Genomic DNA, 22,234 nt, shown 5'->3' with positions numbered 1-22,234 from the left:
ATTTGGCTGTGGATGGACCTTCTCCATTTCTAGGGATTCGGCTGGGGATAGGCCTTCTCTGTTTCTAGGGATTTGGCTGTGGATGGGCCTTCTCTGTTTCTAGGGATTTGGCTGTGGATGGGCCTTCTCCGTTTCTAGGGATTTGGCTGTGGATGGACCTTCTCCATTTCTAGGGATTTGGCTGGGGATAGGCCTTCTCAGTTTCTAGGGATTTGGCTGTGGATGGGCCTTCTCTGTTTCTATGGATTTGGCTGTGGATGGACCTTCTCCATTTCTAGGGATTTGGTTGGGGATAGGCCTTCTCTGTTTCTATTCTAGGGATTTCGCTGTGGATGGGCCTTCTCCGTTTCTAGGGATTTGGCTGTGGATGGGTCTTCTCCATTTCTTGGGATTTGGCTGTGGATGTGCCTTCTAAGTTTCTATGGATTTGGTTGTGGATGGACCTTCTCCATTTCTAGGGATTTGGCTGGGGATAGGCCTTCTCTGTTTCTAGGGATTTGGCTGTGGATGGGCCTTCTCAGTTTCTATGGATTTGGCTGTGGATGGGCCTTCTCCATGTCTAGGGATTTGGCTGTGGATGGGTCTTCTCCATGTCTAGGGATTTGGCTGTGGATGGGCCTTCTCTGTTTCTAGGGATTTGGCTGTGGATGGGCCTTCTCCATTTCTAGGGATTTGGCTGGGGATAGGCCTTCTCTGTTTCTAGGGATTTGGCTTTGGATGGGCCTTCTCCGTTTCTAGGGATTTGGCTGTGGATAGGCCTTCTCCGTTTCTAGGGATTTGGCTGGGGATAAGCCTTCTCTGTTTCTAGGGATTTGGCTGTGGATGGGCCTTCTCCGTTTCTACGGATTTGGCTGTGGATAGGCCTTCTCCGTTTCTAGGGATTTGGCTATAGATGGGTCTTCCCAATTCTAGGAATTTGGCTGTGGATGGGCCTTCTCCGTTTCTAGGGATTTGGCTGTGGATGGGCCTTCTCCATTGCTAGGGATTTAGCTGGGGATAGGCCTTCTCTGTTTCTAGGGATTTGGCTGTGGATGGGCCTTCTCCGTTTCTAGGGATTTGGCTGTGGATGGGCCTTCTCCGTTTCTAGGGATTTGGCTGTGGATGGGCCTTCTCCATTTCTAGGGATTTGGCTGTGGATGGGCCTTCTCCATGTCTAGGGATTTGGCTGTGGATGGGTCTTCTCCATGTCTAGGGATTTGGCTGTGGATGGGCCTTCTCCGTTTCTAGGGATTTGGCTGTGGATGGGCCATCTCCATTTCTAGGGATTTGGCTGGGGATAGTCCTTCTCTGTTTCTAGGGATTTGGCTGTGGATGGGCCTTCTCAGTTTCTATGGATTTGGCTGTGGATGGGCCTTCTCCATGTCTAGGGATTTGGCTGTGGATGGGTCTTCTCCATGTCTAGGGATTTGGCTGTGGATGGGCCTTCTCTGTTTCTAGGGATTTGGCTGTGGATGGGCCTTCTCCATTTCTAGGGATTTGGCTGGGGATAGGCCTTCTCTGTTTCTAGGGATTTGGCTTTGGATGGGCCTTCTCCGTTTCTAGGGATTTGGCTGTGGATAGGCCTTCTCCGTTTCTAGGGATTTGGCTGGGGATAAGCCTTCTCTGTTTCTAGGGATTTGGCTGTGGATGGGCCTTCTCCGTTTCTACGGATTTGGCTGTGGATAGGCCTTCTCCGTTTCTAGGGATTTGGCTATAGATGGGTCTTCCCAATTCTAGGAATTTGGCTGTGGATGGGCCTTCTCCGTTTCTAGGGATTTGGCTGTGGATGGGCCTTCTCCATTTCTAGGGATTTAGCTGGGGATAGGCCTTCTCTGTTTCTAGGGATTTGGCTGTGGATGGGCCTTCTCCATTTCTAGGGATTTGGCTGTGGATGGGCCTTCTCCATGTCTAGGGATTTGGCTGTGGATGGGTCTTCTCCATGTCTAGGGATTTGGCTGTGGATGGGCCTTCTCCGTTTCTAGGGATTTGGCTGTGGATGGGCCATCTCCATTTCTAGGGATTTGGCTGGGGATAGTCCTTCTCTGTTTCTAGGGATTTGGCTGTGGATGGGCCTTCTCCGTTTCTAGGGATTTGGCTGTGGATGGGCCTTCTCCATTTCTAGGGATTTGGCTGGGGATAGGCCTTCTCTGTTTCTAGGGATTTGGCTGTGGATGGGCCTTCTCCGTTTCTAGGGATTTGGCTGTGGATGGGCCTTCTCCATTTCTAGGGATTTGACTGGGGATAGGCCTTCTCTGTTTCTAGGGATTTGGCTGTGGATGGGCCTTCTCCGTTTCAAGGGATTTGGCTGTGGATGGGTCTTCTCGATTTCAAGGGATTTGGCTGTGGATGGGTCTTCTCCATTTCTAGGGATTTGGCTGTGGATGGGTCTTCTCCATTTCTAGGGATTTGGCTGTGGATGGGTCTTTAGGTTCTCAGCTTCCATGTAAGGGTTAAGAGGGTGCCTTTCCTTCTGTTCTAAGTCATGAAGGCTTGGTAGTGGTAGGGGATTCTTCCATGGATGTTGTGAAGGGGAATTTAGGAGGTAATCCTCGGAGATCCTGTGATGGATACGCAGTCTGACATGAATGTTTTTCGGCAAAAACATACGGAATTGCCATTCGATGACACCGAGTTAGAAAACGTGAAGGGATTTCCCAACCCAAGGTGGAGATTCAAAGATATATCTTTAGGGCATGTCCCCAGCTAACTGGCACAGAGTAATCACTGAATTTGGAAAAGAAAATGACACAATTTTCAAAAGTAATTTGTATTTTTCCTAACTATACAAACCTCAGTCCTTTACATAGGAAAACGATAACAGCAATGCTGAAATATAACAAATTTGTACATAATTTGTATTTTTCCTAGTATACAAACCTGGAGCTATTTATAGGGTATACTTTCAGCTACGCTGAAAGTATACCCTATAAATAGCAGAGGGTTTGAATCTACGCCGGAACAAACGGCAATTAAAAATTTCAGTATAACGAGGTGTCAACAATCGACTGGTAGTTACCTGCTTCAATAGCAGTTGGAACTTTCTAGGGGGTGGTGCTGGAAGGAAAGTACGAGTAAAGGATTTATATTAGTATAGTTAGGAAAGGTACAAATTTGTCATTTGTTCCTACACAAACCATCATTCTTTACAAAGGAGACTCATCCTTTGGTAGGAGGAAGTCCCCTTTCCAACTGGCAGGAAATCTTAACCGGGGATACACAGAATTCATGCATCTGAAATGCGGAGAGTTAAGGATACTACCAACACGTGTACCAATGGCTCACTAATATCAGCAGGTACACGACCCTGGTTTCAAGGGTTATTCTGAGGCGAACATCTCTGTAGAACTGGCATACACACTATATCTGATGGTTTGCCTGAATCTTGTCGTATGGCATACAGTACATATATGATTATGTCACACTCCCCCTCATAAGGAGTGTGAAGAAAACTCTCACGTACCCGAGTGCAAAATAGCCACGTGCTGAGAGGGGCCTACCTGCATCGAGATCAAATCAAGCTGTTATAAATTCTAACAGCTGAGGTTCCAGCAAGAAATCATACTTATTAAAGGATGATGGTTTGCATCAGCATAAAAAGAAACTTGTTTATTCTAAAGCAATGTACAGTTTTTATAAAGCAAACCAAGTTCGTTCCTACAAACCATTTAACTACAGTATATACTATAGGCTAATATCATGGAGCAAGATATGGGCATAAATGATTAGTGGGGTAGTGATAAAAAAAAATAAAATTTTCACATCATAAAATGACAAATTCGGAGATAATTTGTATTTTTCCTAACCATACAAACCTTAGCTATTTACATGGGGTTTTACTTTCAGCGTAGCTGAAATGACGAGCCATTAGAATTTTAACGAGGGTTAATTACCACCGCGCTAGTTAGCAAGGGGGTAGGGGAGTGGTAGCTAGCTACCCCTCCCCCCCCTCACACACCGGTGAACTGCTTCACTTCACTTAGAGGTAGGACTTGCCTTGGGGGACAGGGCTGGCAGGCAAATATGTGTAAATAGCTAAGGTTTGTATGGTTAGGAAGAATACAAATTATCTCCGAATTTGTCATTTGTTTCGTAACCGAAATACAAACCACACTATTTACATGGGGTGACTTACCCCTTAGGTAGGGTGGAAAGTCCCGTCCTTAATGGCTTTGGCTTTGCTCGGGGACTCAGAATCCGAGTGAGCAGCACTCGAGAAAGAGTAACTGCACCTCGCAAGTTCCTTGCTTTTGTTCCGCAAGGAACGTGCAACCTACATAAGCTTGTGTGGAAGGATGAAGTGTGACTCGTCCTAGGAAGTTGACCTGAAGACCTTTAGATGGAATTCTAGGCTAGGACGTTGCCAATACCACCTCGTCAGGGTATGGGGGACGCGACAGTATTATCTTAATACTAGGAACACAAGGAAGCATGGTTTACCTGCAGAGGTTCGAGGTCAGCTATGCAGAGAACCCAGGATGCTGCTTTCCCCAAGAGAGGGGAGGATGAAGAGAGAAGTAAGGGCTAGACATACTCTTTCATTCATGCAGTCTAACACCGGGTAACAATGCCCTCAACCTTCTGCTACCTGTCCATTAAGGAGCCTGAGGTTAGACCAGCTGTTGTGCAGCCACCACAGGGCCGATCGAGAATGTATCAAGGCTCCTGTGGGTCACGTCCTGCAGGTAGTGGGCTGTGAAGGTCGTTTGACGCTTCCAGACCCCAGCTTGTAGCACCTGCGTCACCGAGAAGTTTCTCTTAAAAGCCAGAGACGTTGCGATGCCTCTGACATCGTGTGCTCTGAGACGACGTGACGGAGGAGGATCTGGATTCAAGGCGTGGTGGATCACCCTTCGAATCCAAGCAGAGATGGTATTCTTGGTGACCCTCCTCTTCGTCCTTCCCGTGCTCACAAACAGGGCTTGCACGCGGGGACGGACTGCAGCCGTTCTCTTCAAGTAATGCCTCAGACTTCTCACTGGACATAGCAGCAGATGGTCTGGGTCGCTTGTTACAGAACGGAGACTCGAGACCCTGAAGGAGTCGAACCGAGGGTCCGGCACTCCAGGGTTCTGAGTCTTAGCTACAAACTCAGGGACGAACCCGAACGTTACCTCCCCTCATCCCCTTGAATGGGCGACGTCGTATGAGAGACCATGAAGTTCACTGACCCGCTTGGATGATGCCAAAGCGAGCAGGAACACCGTCTTCCAAGTCAGGTGTCGATCAGAGGCCTGGCGTAATGGTTCGAACGGAGGTCTCTTAAGAGCCCTGAGGACGCGAACCACGTTCCATGGAAGAGGTCTCACTTCCGACTGAGGGCAGGTAAGTTCGTAGCTTCGTATAAGTAAAGAAAGTTCCAGCGAGGAAGAAATGTCTATTCCTTTCAGCCTGAAGGCTAAGCTTAAGGCTGAGCGATAGCCTTTCAGCGCCGAGACTGAAAGGCGCATTTCCTCCCGCAAATACACGAGAAACTCCGCTATTGCTGGAATAGTGGCATCGAGGGGAGAGATACCCCTCCCACGACACCAACCACAGAAGACTCTCCACTTCGCCTGGTAGACCCCTGCGGATGACTTTCGCAGGTGTCGAGACATCCTCTCCGCAAATTGTTGCGAAAAGCCTCTCTCAGTGAGGAGACGCTGGATAGTCTCTAGGCGTGAAGCCGAAGCGAAGCTACGGCCTTGTGGTAGATGTTGCAGTGTGGTTGCTTGAGTAGCTCGTGTCGTGGGGGGAGTTCACCCGGGAGTTCCGTCAGGAGCTGCAGAAGGTCCGGGAACCACTCTGCGTGATGCCATAGCGGAGCTACTAAGGTCATTGACAGATTGACCGATAGTCTGGTCTTGTTGAGCACCCTTCTCATCAGACAGAACAGTGGAAAGGCGTAGACGTCCATGTTGTCCCACCGTTGTTGGAAGGCATCTTGCCAGAGTGCCTTGGGGTCCGGGACTGGGGAGCAGTACAGCGGCAGCTTGAAGTTCAAAGCTGGCACAAACAGGTCCACTGTCAGGGAACCCCACAAAGTCAGGACTTTGTTGGCTACTTGAGGATCCAAAGACCACTCGGTACTCACTATCTGCGATGCTCTGCTCAGACTGTCGGCGAGCACATTCCTTTCGCCAGGAATGAAGCGAGCTGATAGTGGAATCGAGTGGACTTCGGTCCACCTCAGTATCTCTACTGCAAGATGGGATAGCTGTTGTGAAAAGGTACCTCCCTGCTTGTTGATATAAGCCACTACCGTGGTGTTGTCGCTCATCACCACCACGGAGTGGCCCGCCAGGGTCTGTTGGAACTGTTGAAGGGCCAGATAGACGGCCTTCATTTCTAGCAGATTGATGTGGAGGCACCTTTCTGATTCTGACCATAGGCCTGAGATCCTCTGGTTCAGAATGTGGGCCCCCCACCCTTCTTTTGACGCGTCCGAGAACAGCATCAAATCCGGGGGGAGGACGAGAAGATCCACTCCCTTTCGAAGGTTTTCGTCGGTCAGCCACCACTGAAGGTCCGTCCATTCCGCGGGTCCCATAGGGACCAGAGTGTCCGGGGAATCGTTGCCTTGATTCCACCGGGACTTGAGCCGCCATTGTAGGGATCTCATCCTGAGGCGGCCATTCGGAACTAGACGGGCCAGGGAGGCCAGGTGACCTAGGAGACGTAACCAAGATTGGGCTAGAAGCTCCTCTCATCCGAGGAAAGGTCTTGCGACACTCCTCAGCCTTGCTATCCTGTCGTCTGACGGAAAGGCTTTGTGGAGATTGGTGTCTAATATCATGCCTAGATATACCAGTCGTTGAGTTGGAAGCAGAGAAGACTTCTCGAGATTTACCATGATCCCTAGATTTGGCAAAGTCCCAGAAGCTTGCCTCGGTGTCGAAGAAGGGTCGACTCCGAGTCTGCCAGGATCAGCCAGTCGTCCAGATAGCGGAGAAGACGGATGCCAATCCTGTGTGCCCACGAAGAAATCAGGGTGAAAACTCTGGTGAACACCTGAGGTGCTGTGGAGAGACCGAAACACAGCACCTTGAACTGGTAGATCTTGTTGTCTAGGCTGAATCTTAAGTACTTCCTGGAAGACGGATGGACTGGGATCTGGAAGTACGCGTCCTTCAAATCCAGAGTGCACATGAAGTCTTGCGGTCTCACTGCAAGTCTGACCGTGTCTGATGTCTCCATGCTGAACGGAGTTTGCTTGACAAACTTGTTCAGGGCTGAGAAGTCGATGACAGGTCTCCAGCCTCCAGACGCCTTCTTTACAAGAAAGAGTCGACTGAAGAAGCCTGGGGAGCCGTCGACGACCTCCTGGAGAGCATCCTTCTTGAGCATGGTCTTGACTTCTGCCCGAAGGGCTAGCCCCTTTACCGATCCCATGGCATAGGACCTCAACGACACTGAATTCGCTGTCAGGGAAGGAAGAGATGTTATGAACGGGACGCGATATCCTTGGCTGATCACAGAGATCGTCCAGGAATCGGCCCCGAGTTGCTGCCACCTGTCCGCGCAACTTTGTAGGCATCCCACCACTGGTGGACATGCAGGGGGATTGCCAATCCTAGCGTTTACGGCCTCGGCCGCTCCCCCTAGGATTCTTACCTCCCCTGGAGGACTTTCTGCCTTTCCTGTCCTTGACAGGAAAGGGCTGCTGCTTAGACACCTTTGCCTTTGCTGCCGGAGCCTATCTCGATGTCCTAGACTGACGAGGTTGCTGCTGTTGTTGTTGAGGAGCTGGAGGCTTGTAGGGCCCAGATGTAAGGGCCCTTTGGAGGAGCGAATCGTGATTCGACTTCCTCCACCTCTCAGCTGTCCGTTCCACATCCTTGGGCTCGAACAAACTCTCTCCAAGGATGGAAGAGTGTCTGAGCTTGCCGACATCCACGGCTGGGACTTTCGAGTGGAACCTCTCGGTCACGGCATCACGACGTTTTAGGGTCAAGTTTGCCCACAAGTTCGAAACTTGGTGGGCTAAAAACTCGATGGAGTGCGTGCCCGAGAGGAGGAAAGTCTCAAGGGCCTTCCTGGTGCTCTCCTTGGACAAGTCCTCGGATCGCAATAGGATGCCCAGAGACCCCAGCCAGATGTCCAGCCATGAAGTGGCCTGCATGGCACACTTTGCGACCTTCTCCTGACTTAGGATCTCCGTAGCCGAGAATGTCACCTGCCGGGCGGAGAGTTTCTCAAGAGAAATCCCCCTAGAGAGCTTTTCCACAGAGTGGTGGAGGGGAAGAGCTAAACAAGACTCCCCCATGATCTCGAAGTACCTCCTCTGCTGTACACGAGGAGGTGGGAGGAGTTTGTTCCCAGCAGAGGAACGGCTGGAGGAGGAGAGTTCGGCGAGCTGGCCCTCAACCTTGTCTCTGGCACTCTTCACTCCCTGGGACCAGGGCAGAGCCGCGCTGGCCTTTGGGAGCTTCTGGGTACCGTAGACTTGGTCCAGGACCGTATCCTTGCCTTCGCGGGGGGCGGTCTCGGGGTCCTTGAATCCGTTGAGTTGCCTCATTAGACTCAGGACCTGCCAGAAGGCATGCTCTGACTTGTGCTGCTCTCCTCCTTGAGGACTGGCAGCAAGGTCTACTGTCTCTAGTAGCTCTACTTGGGGAGATACGTGGACGTTCTCCTGGGGTCTCGTTAGCTCTGGTCGAATCCGGGTAGAAGACTTAGGAGCAGTCTTTGAGTCCTTAGGCTTCCTCCTGGGAGGGATACAGGACTCAAGCAAAGAAGTCTGGGGGCTCCTCTCCACGCGAGACGGTTCTCTTCCTCTAGGTGGGGTTCCTCCCATTGTTGGCGTGGGAGAACGCCTCACCTCGCTGAATTTTCCTGAGGACGGAAAGGCTTCGTCCACAGGGGAAGGAGAAAGTGTCTGCGAGGCGGAAGGGGCCTTCCTGACAGACTTCTTAGGAGCCAACTTAACCCTAGGAAAAGTTACCACGAAGTCCACTCCTCTCCTTCTCTTCATTGGGGACGCGGGTGTCGTTGGTTTCAGTCCCAGATCAGCGAGGGCCGGCTTCATAGCCTGCACGACTGCTTTGATCAGGGACCCGAACCAAGGCTGGCGACTGACCAACGCAATGTCAGCAACACCCGCTGGAGGGAAGGGGATCGGCTGATCCTTAGGAGTGGATACCACGGGGCCTGCCTGAAAAGAAGAATGTTGCGTAGACCTCTCCGAAGATTCTTCCTGCTCCTGGTCGTGTGCAGCTCTGCGCTTGCGGGGTGGAGATCGCGAGGACGAGGATCTGGAAGCACGCGTCCCCAAAGACTCGCACGGTTGGGCGCGCTGCGAAACCCGGCGGGAATCGCTGGCGAGGTCGCGCTGGCGCTCGCCCGATGGTAGAACCGCTGGTTCGCGCGAGGGCGAATGTTGGCGTGCATGCGCGCGGAGATGAAGGCGCGGGGGCGGGGGCGGGGGCGCGAGGGAGCACGTGGGCGAGTGAGCGCGTGGGCGCGCAGGTGAGGGTGGTGCGCGTCGACGCGCAGGTGAGGGTGCGGGCGGTTGTAAGGGCGAGCGTTGACGATCAGGAGAACAATGGCGCGTAGGCGATCGGTGGCGCGTCGGCGATCGGTGGCGCGTCGGCGATCGGTGGCGCGTCGGCGATCGGTGGCGCGTCGGCGATCGGTGGCGCGTCGGCGAGCGATGGCGCGTTGGCGAGTGATGGCGCGTAGCGCGAACAGGCGATCGACTACGCACAGGCGAGTTAGCGCGTGGGCGTGTCGGAGACCTGTGGCGATCTGGCGCGTGGGCGCGTAGGAGAGCGCTTGCGCGCAGGCAACGGATCACGCGGGCGCGTAGGAGATCGTCGGCGCACAGTTGCGCGTTCAGAAGGAACCAACTGGGGCACAGGACCAGAGGGCGAGGATGTGCGCAAAGGCGAACGCTTGTGGGCGGGCTCAGGAGACATCTCGTGGGCGCGCCGCGCAGGAACTCGGGCTGTCTTAGAAGTGCGCACAGGAGAGCGCGCGCGATGGCGAACATCGGCGAGGAGGCGGAGGGACAATGTCCTTGCCTGCGCCCAGATTCGGAGATCGTGGGCGCGCGGGCGAACGTTGGCGCGCATCAGGAACAGGGCGCGCCGTTGTGCGGTGATGAGCAGGAGATCGTGGACGCTCAGGAGACCGATGGAGCGCAATGCGCGCAGCAGTAACAGAAGTGCGCTGGCGAGCTGGAGAACGCTGGCGCACAGGAGGTCTCTGTAGCACATGAGAGCGCTGGCGCGTAGGTGAGCGCTGGCGAGCAGGAGGGCGCTGGCGAGCAGGAGGGCGCTGGCGAGCAGGAGATCTACGGCGAGACTCAGCAGGAGATCGTCCGGGCGCTGCGAGTCCAGAGGAACCTGTGAGCGCCTGTGAGCTAACTAAGGAACCTCTTGGACTGCGCGCGCGCAGGTAAGACCTGGCGCTCGAGGGACTTACCCACATTGTGGGATAAGCCCTCTTGCCCTGAAGGGACCGGTGGACAACGGGGTGCGTGGGCGCCCACTGCGCATCAGCGTCCAGGAACGGAGGTGGAAGACTGGAAGGTCTGGCAGGCGTCGGAGATCGCGAACGATCTGCGGAGAGGACAAGGGAAGCAGCTGCAACGGTCTGCACTCGTCGTGGAGGATCCTCTGCGGGGGAAGTCGAAGGCGAAGAACCGAAGAGGCGCCTCCCAACTCCCTTGTAAGGAGAAGGAAGGCCTCTACGGCGAAGAGGAGGGCGAGCCTTACGGCAAAGACGACCTCGAGGCACAGCAACACCATCATCTGTCCTCCGAAGAGGAGTCTCTGTCAGTGCACTCCCCCGAGGGGGAGAGTCACCTGCAGGAGAGACCGTTGGACTCAGATCCTCCCTCGCAACTGCAGCAGGGGTTTGCCCCGACCCGTCGGAAGCCTCTGCCACAACAACGTCGACAATAGACAGAGGATCTACCTCTGCTATTACCGGCGACTGTTTGACAGCTGCACCCAACTGGATCAGGTCAAACAGGGCTTCCTTGGAGGGCGAGCCCTTAAGCCCCAAGGAAGCCCAAAGCTGTAAGAGATCATCGTTAGTAACATGGTCATCAACAAGATCAATGCCCACCCCCGGAGTAGGAGGGGGAGCTGCCTCGCTATGGGAGGCAACACCCTCTCCCGAACCCCGAGATTGGGAAACAAAGAAGGGCCTGCGCTACCGCTCGCCGGCCTCTCGCGAGAGACCGATCGAGTGGGAGCTTCGGAGTAGGTTCGGGCGGCGGAAGAAGAGTCCTTGGAACCTTCCTTCTTCAAGGCAACCCTTGAAGGAGAACGGTCACGCTTAGGCTTCTTCTTACGCCACCGGGCAAACATCTCCCACTGGGAGGTAGGCCACTCCCTGCACTCACTACAGGTATTATCCCTTTCACACCGTTGACCTCAACACTGCGGACATAAGGAGTGAGGGTCCGTCTCGACCGCCGACATGAACATTCCACAAGGGCGGTCGGGGAGTCCAAGGCACTTCCGCATGATGGGAAGGAAGGATGAGGCCAACTTCAAGCACACAAGCTGAAAGAAAAAGCAAAACAAAATTAAGGCTGTCAATAATGCGAGGGCGAAGCAGAGACGTCTGCTCATCGCCCGAGCCTAAAGTGAAGAGAAGCAGTTCACCGGAGTGTGAGGGGGGGAGGGGTACCTAGCTACCACTCCCCTACCCCATTGCTAACTAGCGCGGGGGTAATTAACCCTCGTTAAAATTCTAATGGCTCGTAATTTCAGCTACGCCGAAAGTAAAACCCCCATGTAAATAGCGTGGTTTGTATTTCGGTTACGGAACAAACCAATATTTTACATGCATTGAAATCCTATGAAAGCAGCAGTTGAATTGTACTGGCAAACCTACCAAAGGTCCATCCTGACGTTGTTAATAGTTTACATAGGATATATCTGTTTTGATGCTGTTCCTGTTTTTTAGAATAATATATTGTTAATTTATTCTTGTCATTTATTTATTTCATTATTTCCCTTCCTCACTGGGCTATTTTTTACTGTTGGAGCCCTTGGGCTTATAGCATCTTGCTTTTCCAACTAGGGTTGTAGCTTGGCTAGTAACAATAATAATAATAATAATAATAATAATAATAATAATAATAATAATAGTGCAGGCACACGAGGACGGGCTGCGGCTGTTCTCTTAAGGTACAGCCTCAAACTCCTCACTGGGCAGAGTAAGAGATGGTCTGTGTCATCGGGTACAGAACGAAGACTAGAAATCCAGAAGGAGTCGAATCGTGGATCCGCTACTCCCGGGTTCTGAGTTTTAGCAATAAACTCAGGGACGAAGCTGAACATTACCTCTCCCCATCCCCTTGTTATGGGCACTGTCGTATGAGAGACCATGAAGTTCACCGACTCATTTGGCCGAAGCCAAAGCTAGCAGGAACACCGTCTTCCAAGTTAGGTGGCGATTTGTTGCCTGGCATAATGGTTCATAGGGAGGTCTCTTAAAAGACCTGAGAACTCAAACCAGGCTCCATGGGGGAGGTCTCACTTCCGACTGAGGAAAGGTAAGTTCATAACTACATATGAGTAAGGAAAGTTCTAGCAATGGAGAAATGTCCATTCCTTTCAGTCTGAAGGCAAGGCTTAAGGCTGAGCGATAGCCTTTTACTGCCAAGACTGACAGGCGTACAGTATTTCTTCACGCAAATACACGAGGAACACCGCTCTTGCTGGAATCGTGGCATCGAGAAGAGAGATACCCCTTCCATGACACCAACCACACAAGACTTTCCACTTTGCCTGGTAGACTGCTGCTGATGACTTTCGCAGGTGTCCAGACATCCAGATCACAACTTGTTGCAAAAATCCCCTCTGAGATAGGAGATGCTGGATAGTCTCCAGGCGTGAAGTCGTTGCGAAGATACGGCTTTGTGGAATATGTTGGCATGTGGTTGTTTGAGTAGATTGTGTCGTGGAGGGAGTTCTCTTGGTGGCTCCATTAGAAGTTGCAGAAGGTACTGAAACCATTCTGCGTGATGTCAGAGCGGAGTTATGAGGGTCATTGAAAGATTGACCGATGTTCTAGCCTTGTTGAGTACCCACCTCATCAGACAGAACGGGGGAAAGGCGTAAACGTCGAAGTTGTCCCACCGTTGTTGGAATGCATCTTGCTAGAGAGCCTTGGGGTCTGGGGCTGGGGAACAATACAACGGGAGCCTGAAGTTCAGAGCCGTTGCGAAGAGGTCCACTGTCAGAGAACCCCACAAAGTCAAAACTTTGTTGGCTACTAGATGATCTAAAGACCACTCGGTACTCACTATCTGAGAAGCTCTGCTCAAGTTGTCGGCGAGCACATTCCTTTTGCACGGAATGAAGCGTGCCAATAGTGGTATCGAGTGGATCTCGGCCCATCTCAGTATCTCTACTGCTAGATGGGATAGGTGCTGCAAAAAAAAACCTCCTTGCTTGTTGATGTAAGCCATTACTGTGGTGTTGTCGCTTATCACCACCACTGAGTAGCCTGCCAGGAACTGTTGGAACAGTTGAAGGGCCAGAAAGACGGCCTTCATCCTTAGGAGATTTATGTGGAGGTACTCTTCTGACTTTGACCAGAGGCCTGAGGTTGTGTGGTGCAGCACATGGACCCCCCACCCCTTTTTTGAAGCGTCTGAGAAAAGCATCAAATCCGGGGGGAGGACGAGAAGATCCACTTCGTAGGTTCTCGTCTGCCATCCACCACTGGAGGTCCGTCAGTTCCGCTGATCCCATGGCGATTCGGATGTCCGGGGAATCGCGAGTCTGATTCCTCCGGGACTTGAGTCGCCACTGGAGGGATCTCATCCTGAGGTGACCATTGGGAACTAGACGGGCCAGTGATGAAAGGTGACCGAGGAGACGTAACCACGTTTGGGCTGGATGTTCTTCTCGTCTGAGAAAAGGTCTTGCGAACTTTCTCAGCCTTGTTATCCTCTCATCTGATGGGAAGGCTTTGTGGAGATTGGTGTCTATAATCATGCCTAGGAATACCAGTCTCTGTGTAGAAAGCAGGGATGACTTCTCGAGACTTACCATGATCCCCAGATCTTGGCAAAGTCTCAGAAGTTTGTCTCGGTGTTGAAGAAGGGTTGACACCGAGTATGCTAGGATTAGCCAATCGTTCAGATAGCGGAGGAGACAATACCAATCCTGTGTGCCCAAGATGACACTACGGAAAACACTCTGGTGAAAACTTGAGGTGCTGTGGAAAGACCGAAGCACAGCACCTTGAACTGGTACTTCCTGTTGTCTAGGCTGAATCTTAAGTACTTCCTTGAAGACGGATGGACTGGGATCTGGAAGTACGCGTCCTTTAGGTCCAGTGTACACATTAAGTCCTCAGGTCTTACTGCTAGTCTGACCGTGTCTGCCATCTCCATGCTGAACAGAGTTTGTTTGACAAACTTGTTTAGGGCTGAGAGGTCGATGACTGGTCTCCAGCCTCCAGACGCCTTTCTTACAAGAATCGACTGAAGAAGCATGGGGACCCGTCGAGGACCTCTTGGAGAGCGCCCTTCTTCAACAGGGTCTGGACTTCTGCCCGAAGGGCCTGCCCCTTTGCCGATCCCATAGCAAAGGAGTCTATTGACATTGGATTCCTGGTCAGGGGAGGGAGAGATGTTATGAAAGAGATGCGATATCCTAGACAAATCACGGAGATTGTCCAGGGATTGGCCCTGAGTTGCTTTCACATGTCCAAGCAACTTTGTAGGCATCCCCCATTGGTGGAGAAGCAGGGGGAGTGCCTATCCTAGCATTTGCAGCCTCGGCTGCTCCCTCTAGGATTTTTCCCTTCCCTGGATGACTTCTTGCCTTTCCTGTCCTTGATAGGAAAGGGCTTATTAGACACCACTGTCTTCGCTGCTGTTTTCGTCGTTGTGGTCTTGGTTGGACGGGACTACTGAGGTGCTGGAGGTTTATAGGGCTTTGATGTCAAAGCCCTATGGAGGAGGGAGTCCTGATGAGAATTCCTCCACCTCTCAGCAGCATGTCCCACGTCCTTGGGCTCAAACAGTTGGGCTCCCTCTAGAGAGGAATCTCTGAGCCTAGATAACTCGACGTTGGGGACTTGATGGTGGAATCTCTCAGACACGGCATCTCGATGTTTCAAGATGGTATTTGCCCACAAGTTTGAAACTTGATGAGCAAGAAAGTCGATCGTGCGAGTGCCTGAGAGAAGGAAGGTCTCCATTGCCTTCCCGGTACGTTCCTTGGAGAAATCCTCGGTTCGTACCAGAATTCCCAAGGTCTCTAACCAGACATCCAGCCACGACGTAGCTTGCATAGCATACTTTGTGACCTTCTCCTGATTAAAGACTTCGGCCGCCAAGAAAGAGGCCTGCCGGCAGGAGAGTCTCTCAAGAGAGATCCCCTAGTTAGCTCTTCCAGAGAGTGGTGAAGAGGAGGAGCTGGACTGGGGTCCTCCAGGATCTCAAAGTACCTCCTCTGTTGTACACGAGGAGGTGGGAGGAGCTTATTGGTAGAGCCGGAACGGTTGGAGGAGGCAAACTCGGAGAGCTGTTGGGTGATCTTTGCCCTGGCACCCTTCAACCCTTGAGACCAGGGCAGGGCTGCACTGGTCTTTGAGGGTTTCTGGGTGCCGATGACACGGTCTAAGACCTTGCCATTGTCCTCCCGAGAGGGTATCTCTGGGTCGGAAAACCGGTTGAGAACCCTAATAAGAGTCAGGACCTGCCAGAATGCATGTTCTGACTCTTTTTGCTCCCCCTCTTACGTCGAACTTGCAACGAAGTCTCCATCTTCCATCCCCGAGAGCTCTTCCCGGGTGGGTCGCGGACTTCCCTCAAGTGGCTGGCTGTCTCCATCTTTGTAGTCCTAGTAGAGGACTTTGGCAGGGGTCTTTGGACTCCTTCCAAGGAAGGAGGTAAGACTCCAACATCGAAGGCCTGGATGTTGTGTCCCTCCTGATCTCTGACAGTGGGGAACTCTCAGCGTGAAGTGAGGTTTCCTCCGACGGTGGAATGGAAGAGGTCCTTTCCTCACACGACTCCCTTGGTAAAGGAGAGGTGGGAGAATATCCCTGGGGAGATACCGGGGGGACTAGCCTTGATGGCCTGATCGGAGTCAGTTTCACCCTCGAGGAAGTGACCGCGCCGGAAACTCCTCTTTTCCTCGTCAATAGTGTCGAGAATCTAGAGCTATAGGCTGCTCTGATGAGCGGCCAGACAGGACAGGATTGAAGGCCTGCGCTACAGCTCTGACTAGGGCACTGAACCATGGCTGCTAACTGACCTAACCACTGTCAGACAGATCCCTTGAAGGGAAAAGGACCGAAGGTTCCCTATGAGGAGTTACCGTAATAGGTGGGTCCGCCTTAGATGAAGGAAATTTAGGGATCATGAAACCCTCTGCTGAAGCCTGTTCCCCTTTTCCTGATGGGCGCGTTGAAATGCGTTTGCAGGGAGGGGAATGAGGTGATGATGACCTGGCCAGGTGTAGTTCCTGGGCACGTGAATGTTGGCGTGCAGGTGATAGCTGGCGCATGGGCGAGAGTTAGCTTGCGCGCGAACGAGTGGTGGCGCACGGGCGAGAGCAGGCATGCTGGCGAGTGTTGCAGCGCAAATGTCCAGGTGCGCAGGAGAGCACTAGAGCGTAGGAGATCGTGAGTGCGCAGAAGAGTGCTGGCGCGCAGGAGAGCGCTGGGGAGCAGGAGATTGTGGGCGCGTAGGAGACCATGGGCGCGTGGGCGCACAAGAGAGCGCTGGCGCGTGGGCGCACAGGAGAGCGCTGGGGCGTAGGCGCATGTTGCAGCTCCCATCTATGAGGGCGAGTAGGTAAGGGGGCTCGCCGAAGAATTGTAGAGCGCTGGCGAGCAGGCTGGTGTTGACGAGCTGCTGGTGAGCGCTGATGTTCTGCAGGAGGTTGGCGAGCTGAAGGGCGATGGCGCACAGCTGCGCACTTCGGTAGGGCCTCAAGAGCCTTTACCGGGAACAGGAACGGTGATGGAAGGTCGGCAGGTCTGATGGATGGTAGGACAGGAACTGGGATGTGCCCTTTGGAAGGGCGAGCATCCAATGAGGGAGATCGCGAACGATCCTCAGAGAGGTCCAGGACCGAAGTCGGAGGACTAGTAGCAGGTCCAGTGACAGTCGCAGGTCGAGGGCCAGAAGATGACTGCAGCGGAGGCTCCTCTGCAGGTGAAGGCTGTGATGATGAAGCAGAAGAGCCGAACAGGCGCCTTTTCACCAATGGTGAAGGGAGACCTCTAAGGCAAAGTGGAGGGCAAGCTTTTCAACGAAGAAGCCCTCTGGGGGCCGTTGGATCAGGAAGCTGACCGTACGCCGCAGCAGTCCTTCGAAGAGGAGTCTCTATGAGTGAACTCGCCTGAGGGGGAGAAACACTCGCAGGAGAGACAGACGTTGGACTTAGTTTCCCCCTCGAAGGATGATCAGGAACGGGGAAAACTCAGTCGGCAGCAACCACTGGAGAGTCTGGAGGGGCAGAGGAGTCCGATGAGATCATAGGTAACACCTCTGACACCAGAACGTCGACTAGGGCCAGAGGATCTACCTCTGATGTCGACGATAACTGCTGCCCAGTATCACCCTTGCGGATGATCTGCGGCAATGTGTCCTTGGAGGGCGGACCCGAGAGCCCCAGGGACAACCAAACCTGTAATAAATGAGTTAGTGACAAGGCCTCACCGGGGGGGAGTGGTGGGGCCGCTTCGCTGGGGGAAGCAACACCATCTCTCGAGGACCGGGGTTGGCCGACATTAAATTGGTCTACACTACTACTCGACGGTCTCTCGCAAGAGACCGAACGAGTAGGAGCTTAAGAGGAGGGTCGAGAGACAAAAGAAGAGGCCTTGGGTTTTCCTCCCTTCGAAGGAACCTTCGAAGAAGAAATATCCCGCTTAGACTTCTTCTGCCGTCTCCCAAACCTCTCCCACTGGGAGGGAGACCACTCCCAACACTCATTACACTTATTATCACTATCACACCATTGACCTCTGCAGACAGGACAAAGGGTGTGTGGGGATCTGTCTCCACCGCCGACATAAATGTTCCACAGGGCGCATGGTTGCAGAAGTCAACTCACAAACACACACTAGAAAAAGAAAACGCAAAAACAGATTAATGGCAGTCCAAATAAAGGCGAAGGATGAAGAGCGGCAACGTCCGTTCATCATCCGAGACAAAAGCAAAGTGAGCTAAATCACAGGTGTGTGAGTGGGAGCGGTAGCAAACTACCCTCCCCTAACCCCCGCTAACTAGCGGTGTGAGTAGTTAACCCTCGCTAAACTTTACTGGCTCGTCATTTCAGCTACGCAGAAAGCAATATCCCTAATAAATAGCGTGGTTGGTATTCCAGTTATTGAACAAACTTACATCCCAGCTGTGGGACCAGTATTGAGGATCACAGGACAAAGAAGCCATTAAGGTATTTTCTTTTTCAAGCAAATGGGTCAGGATATCCTGAGACTTTTATTATTCCAGTAACTTCATTCCCTAACACATTCATCCAAGCTACAAAAAGATGGCCAAAATTGGTGGAAGCAGACTCGAATTTTCAGCTTACAAGAAGAAACAATAAAGCAGGCATTACTAGACTAGAGAAGGACTGAGCTGTATAACTGTCTACGGGGACTCAGACTTTCTCCAGTTTAGTGAATCAGTTTAAAAGAAAGCCTATTCATTCCACAAACTTGTTGTGGATAAAGCACGAGATGGCAGTTCTTTGGGATCACTTTTATTGTCAGCTAGACAGATGGTCATTCACAGACTGGACTATAGGAACTGTGAAACACAATTTAGCTGATGTGAAAGAAATGGTACACTCATAAGCCAAAGATAAGATAGATGAAACATTGGAATGTGCAGACAAGGCATTGTTGGAGACAAGGCATTGATGAGACTGCAAATAGGATCTAGAGAAAAATAGATTAGTTTTGTGCAGCTATCTCTAAGAAAGTAGCAACTACTCAGAAGATTTCCTTATTGTATTGTAACTTCAAAGAAGAACAACTATTTGACTCTAAGGTTATTAAAAGTGTCTCTATGGACCTTCAACAATAAGACACACGATCTTATGACACAGGCGAATAAACCTCAAAGGCATCAAGCTGCTTCTTCAAGAGAATACACTTTCAGAAATCTACTTCAAAGTTTCAGACACCCAATTCATTAAAAAAACAAAAATCCTCAAAACCAAGGAAGAGAGCAGATGCAAATTTCATGGCCTTCAAGTTCTGACAGGAGCAAGACTTCAGCTCTTTTGGCACCAAACGGCATGTCTTGGATGCAGAACCATGGGTCAGTATTCCTTATTTCAAAAAACCCTCAATTTCTCAAGCTCCTGTAAAATTCCATGTACTGTACAATTAAGTGGCTCAAAACGTTGAGTTCTCAAGCAACAAGTAATAATCCTTCTTGCGAAAGCCGGGATAAAAGAAACCCCCAAGTACACCAGAAAAATCGAATGGATTGCGATCACTCCTTGATGTTTCCAAGTTGAACAAATTCATGTTAAACAAAATGCTTGGCATGGAATCAAACCACTGTTTTCTCAGCCATTTAGACAGGAGACAGGATGCACATTCCCGTATTCCAGTCCATCCTGACCCCAAAAAAGTACCCAAGATTTGTTCTTCAAGTAAAGACTTTCTGGTTTCTAGCTTTGTTCTTTAGATTGTAGGATAGTTCTCATGTATTTATCAGGGTTTAACCACCATATGGATGTGGTTGAACTCAAAAGTGGATTTTTAATGCTACTATATTTGGACAATTTGGCTAATTCTAGTGATAATAATCAAACAGGGTATGGAGGCCAAAACATTCATTTTGCATTTAACACAAAAGTTGGGAATTGTTCTCTACTTCAAGATACTGAATTTGCTCTCCTCTTTCCTCATACACCTGACAACACTGAGATTACTAAACAATTATTCTTCATCCAAGGGGTTAACTACTTTACTGTAAATGTTCAGTGGGCGCTTTCCCCTTTCTAAGGGTAGAAGAGATTCTTTAGCTATGGTAAGCAGCTATTCTAGGAGAAGGACACTCCAAAATCAAACCACTGTTCTCTAGTCTTGGGTAGTGCCATAGCCTCTGTACCATGGTCTTCCACTGCCCTGGGTTAGAGTTCTCTTGCTTGAGGGTACACTCGGGCACACTATTCTATCTTATTTCTCTTCCTCTTGTTTTGTTAAAGTTTTTCTAGTTTAGGCTATATAGGAGATCTTTATTTTAATGTTGTTACTCTTCTTAAAATATTTTATTTTTCCTCGATTCCTTTCCTCACTGGGCTATTTTCCCTGTTGGAGCCTTTGGGCTTATAGCATCCTGCTTTTCCAACACGGGTTGTAGCTTAGCAGGTAATAATAATAATAATAATAATAATAACCATTAGATGGGTGGAAGTCTAAACCCCAACTGGCTGGGAATTTGGGGTACAACTCTCAGCTTTTGCGAGTGAGAGGGGTACCCTTGTTACCGTCTTAGGCAATAGTGGAGAAAGTATGTGGAAACTTTAGGCACTGTAACTTGGCCAGGTAGGATTATCAAAGTGCTATGCATTCCTCTCACTTAACCTAGACATTGCCCGTCTACCACTCGCAGGGATGACGAGGACATAAAATATATGGTTATTACTTGCATTCAGAGGTAGGCCAGCTTGCAGAGTCATCCAGATGATATATACCAAGAGAGGAGAAGATAAAGGAAGAAAAAGCCAGTCATTCTATCCATTTATCCTAGATTAACACAGTGTAATGTCTGCCTTCAACCAACTGCTGCTTGTCCTGTAAGGGAGCTGAGATAGCTTACACCATTTGTCGTGTTGCCACCACAGAACCTATGGAGAGTGTATCCAGGTTCCTGTGGGTTAAGTCTTGCAGGTAGTGTGCAGTAGACATGGTCTAACGTTTCCAGACACCTTCTTGTAGAACCTACGCAACAGCTAAATCCCTAACCTAAGGTTCCCTACCTAACCTAACCTAGGAGCCAAATCCTTAGGTACTTATCTACCAGGAGGGGCTACATCCCCCTGTGACACCCTTTAGACCATCATATCCTTAGCTGACCCTAGAGCCAAGTCTCAACACTGTGTTTGCTTCCCGACTGCCTTAACTTTGGTTAAGGTAACACTAAATCCTATTTTGTAAATCGTATAACTAACTTCATGAAACCGTAATTCAAACAGAGATATTTTCCCCATAAAGAAAATCGATTTGACAAGTAATAGGAAAGTTTACGCCTGTCCCAGCCAATTACATAATTATTGCATAATAATGTTTGCAGTAATAATTCTTTGGTCTCATGATAACTTGTCATTAGTTTTAGGCCTGCGGAGAAGTGATGGATTGTTAATAGTAAAAAAAAATATATATATAATATCCAGTATTCTATTTCCACTACGTAACTACCTTTTCAGCTTCTAGCATTTATTTATTAGCTATAAGAATACTTAATGTTCAAGTACAGAGCAAAGATTCCCACCGCTACCTTAAGAGTTACAATTGGGCAGTGAGTTTACCATACAGTGGCGATTATTTCTACCATCAGAAAATCACCCTATTTACGTCATTCACTTCACTCTAGCTAATTTCCAATAAAGAACACACTTTTATTCAACCCTAATAACCAATTACAAAAACCTGAAAAATACCCTTGGGTTCGGTTGAAGATAATAGCAGAATTAGAACAAAATAGTGTGATAACATGTCAAGTCTACGAAACCCTTTACCTGAGCCTTCCACTTACCTAGATATTTATGCAGAAATGCTTACTGAACACAAACACTATGAGCTCTTGCGATGATATTCTTTTAACAGGTGTATTTTACACTTCTTGTGGTTGTCTGACAGACCCACTTCCAGATGTAAACAATCCTGGACACATTGGCTGAGTTGCCAAATCACAAATTTATTTATTTTTAAACTAACCGCAAGAAAATGGAAAATTTCGATTATCTCCATTAGTGGAGTCAATTAAGAATTGTTTTCTTTCTTAATCTCAATAGAACTCTTTTAACTCTCACAGTTAGTAGCAAAATATTCTGAATCTTGCGATTTAAAAACACTAAGATGGCAGGCTATACATTAAAATAGGGTTTCTTTTCATTGGTTAAAAGTGTAACCATTAACCAATCGTATTCGAGTTGTTAAAGATGTTTTCATTCTGAGCCAATTAAAAATGAGATTTTCACCATGAATGTAAACAAATGAGACTCACTGTTAGAGGGGAGCTATATGTTTCACCTTTAACAGATTGCAGTTGACTATTAGTAATGTCATCAGAATGTAAATATTGTTTCATTTAAGTTTCACTGAG

The 22,234-nt window shown here is 50.1% G+C and overlaps 1 protein-coding gene across 3 annotated transcripts in view; it reads right to left on the bottom strand.

Moving 5' to 3' along the window:
* LOC137628522 (cytosolic carboxypeptidase 1-like) overlaps nucleotides 1–21,998 on the bottom strand; it is a 450,678-nt gene extending 428,680 nt beyond the window's left edge. For 2 of the 3 annotated variants that reach the window (XM_068359676.1, XM_068359683.1), the window contains exon 1: nucleotides 21,665–21,998. The gene's annotated coding sequence lies outside the window, so the exon portion shown is untranslated. The remainder of the gene's footprint in view (nucleotides 1–21,664) is intronic. The other variant, XM_068359708.1, reaches the window with a different exon arrangement.
* Nucleotides 21,999–22,234: the final 236 nt, after the last annotated feature.

This window comes from Palaemon carinicauda, chromosome 2 (assembly GCF_036898095.1).
Source record: "Palaemon carinicauda isolate YSFRI2023 chromosome 2, ASM3689809v2, whole genome shotgun sequence".
In the NCBI taxonomy this organism is placed as follows: domain Eukaryota; kingdom Metazoa; phylum Arthropoda; class Malacostraca; order Decapoda; family Palaemonidae; genus Palaemon; species Palaemon carinicauda.
This window is presented reverse-complemented; position numbering and strand designations above follow the sequence as displayed.